The sequence below is a fragment of the Panicum virgatum genome, chromosome 3K (assembly GCF_016808335.1).
Source record: "Panicum virgatum strain AP13 chromosome 3K, P.virgatum_v5, whole genome shotgun sequence".
Taxonomy (NCBI): domain Eukaryota; kingdom Viridiplantae; phylum Streptophyta; class Magnoliopsida; order Poales; family Poaceae; genus Panicum; species Panicum virgatum.
Window position 1 is genome coordinate 25,523,176 of NC_053138.1, and position 3,167 is coordinate 25,526,342.

The window sequence follows — 3,167 nt, forward strand, 5'->3', positions numbered from 1 at the left end:
AATATCATTGAAGAGAAGCTTGGTCTTATTGAATGTGAGCCACAGGAGAAGGTCCTCTTTGCTGCTCATCAACTTCATGATGCCCCTGGGGCTTGGTGGCGGAATTTCAAGGCATCTCACCCTGCTGATCGTCGCTTCACATGGGAGGAGTTCCGCAACGCTTTTCGCTCCTTCCATATTTCCAAGGGTATTATGGATATCAAGAAGAAGGAATTTCTGAACCTCACTCAAGGAAGTCGTGATGTGATGGCCTATGTCAATGCCTTCAACACCCTCTCCCAATATGCACCTGAAGAAGTGGTCACCGATGCCAAGAAACAAGAACGCCTGTATGATGGGCTTTCTGAAGAATTTTAAGACAAGCTCTCCACTACCAAGTTTGAAGACTTCAATGACTTGGTGAATATCGCTATCAGAGCTGAGCACAAGATGAGGAATCTTGAGGCAAAGAACAAGCGCCCCGCTCCTACCTCGGTACGCGGTAGCTCCTCACGTCCACGTCTGGGGCCTTCTCCTCTTCCACCTCGGGCACCGGGTGCTCAACCTTCCCGTCCTATGTGGATTGTGCGTCACCCTCAACCTCCTCAAGGACAAGCTCCTAGGCCGGTCAATGCTTATTGGAGCAACCCAAGTGTTGCCGCAAAGGGGCCGTGTTACAATTGTGGTGGCACAGGCCACTTCTCTAGGGACTGTCCCTCTCCGAGGCGTGGCGGTGCCTTCAATGCACCCATGCCTAATAACCCTCTACCTCAAGCACAGCGTCAAGAAGTCAAACCACAACAAGCTCCTAAGCGTGGCCGCCTCAACTACACCACCGCCGAAGAAATTCCGGAGAATGCCGAAGTTCTCATGGGTACGCTCCTAATCAATTCTTACCCTGCTATGGTTCTTTTTGATTCTGGGGCAACTTTTTCATTCATCAGCAAGAAATTTATACTGCATAATAAGCTGGAGATGCAAAACCTACCAGTGTCATACCATATAGAATCACCGGGTGGAGAGATCATTTCTAGAAATTTTGTGGATAGGGTTCCAATTCTCATCGAGGGAGCTATTTTCCAAGCTAATCTTCTTGTCCTAGATCGGATGGTGTAGCAGCACCGTCCAAATTAAACTGGTTTAAGTGCGCTAACAATCATCTTAATGCTTAATCAAGTTAATGTGCACTTAAAACGGTGTAATCTGACAGGCTGTCGGGTAAATCCCGATTAAACTACTGTACTCCAGTATCACAATTGCACTAGTAGACCCGTACGAAGACGAGCACAGGTGATACCAGCATACAGAAATCTTCAAATTAATTTACAACACGAGTGTTACATAAAAGGTTTAAATACAAACGACAGAGTTCAAAAGCACAGCGGAAGTTTAAAAACTGAGCTCGAAATATAATACGATAGCCACGACGACGATACAAGGCGAGCTACACATCCTGCCCACCGATGTGACGCCAACCTGCCCGATCTTCACGGGGAAGACGGGGCCCACTCGACGGTCCACCCAGGAGGAAGCGGCTGTCCAATCTAGGACGCGCAGACCTCCTCGAAGTCAGCGGGGACACAACATGCTTAAAAGGGTTACAACAACAACCCTGAGTATACTAATACTCAGCAAGGCTTACCCGACTCTGGGTATACTTAGCCCATTACCTAGACATGCAAGGCTTTTTGGGCTCTTGAGTTCTTTTGCTAAAAGGCTGCTAGAAGTGAATCCTTACTTTCAATATTTTAGCTCCATTTAGTACAGCGAGTATTAACTAAATTTGCCTAAACATCTAGAGCACACATGGTGGATCAGATTAAACTTCAGTAACTCACAAACCAGCCTTTTCCATTCCGTTTTCATTCCACTTTCTTACTACGATGCGACAAAGTGACCAAGGTTCTCTTAACCGAGAGAGACGGCGAATCGATCCGATTTAACTTTGCAAGGTGGACCTAACTCACACGACACGTGAAAACCCCGTCGGGCCACACACGTCGACTGTTCCCATCATCTGGGCGGCCGGCGCGCGGCCAGGGAGGCCCGCTGCGGTGCAGCACCGGCCCCCGCCGGTGGCGGCCGGGGTGCGGGGTGCGGGCGGGCGGCGGCCGGGCAAAGCATGCGCGGCGCGGCCCAGAGGCACGCGCAAGGCGCTCGCGGCGGCGCCATGGCGAGGGCAGCGGCACGCGGTGTCCCCCGCCGGTGGGGTCGTACCGGCGGCGCGGCGGGGCGGGCGACGACCAGGGGGCCCAGGCGGTCTTGCGGCTCGCGGCGGCGCCCCGCGAGCGCGCGCAGGGGAGCCCCGCGGCGTGCGCCGGTGGTGGCACATGGCGGCGATGGCGGCGCAACGACGTTCCGACGCCGGCGGCCGCGGAATCGAGTGGGGAAGGGGTTGGTAAGGAAGAGGAAGTCGCGACCGAGCTCACCTTGGCTTGATTTGGGCGGAGAAGGACCGGAGGAGGGTCGTCGGCGTGGAGGTGGAGCTCGGGGCGGACGGCGATGGAGGACGGCGGTTCTGCAGACTCGATTCGGCCGGCGTAGGGCATGGCCGAGCTCGGGAAGATGTGGATTGGGTTCAGGGCGAGGTCGCGCAGCTCGGAGTGCAACAGATTGAGGTGGGGCGGCGAGGAACGGTTGACGCAGAGCTCGGCGGCGGCTCGAGCTCGTGCTCTGCGCGGCGGCAGCTCGAGGAAGGGAAAGGGATGGACTGGACGGGAAGTTTCCAGGCCAGCGCGAGGTGAAGAGCGGCGTCGGGGCGCGATGGCCGACGTGTGGCGTCGCTCGCCGGCGGCCAGACGCCGGTATGGCGTCGGGGCGGCACAGTAGAAACGCTGGAGCTCACTGTTGACTCGTTTGAACGATTTTGACTCAAGTTTGACCCGCTGAAACTCCAAATTTCATATAGAAACTTGGAATTTGACCAAAATAAAAGTTGTAGAGGAAAAGAAGATCTACAACTTTCGTTTTGGGCGAAAGTTGATTTGGAGCTCGGATCATTGAGAAAACGAGATCAAAATCGGCTAAGTAGACGTTTACTAGGCGAACGCGATTAATGCTAACGATGAACTTGAGTCCACGATTAGCGAGTTAACTCGTGATTAGCAAGCACAATTAACACAGGGGTGTTACAGCCTTCCCCCCTTAAAAGAATCTCGTCCCGAGATTCAGGCACGAGAGAAATTAAA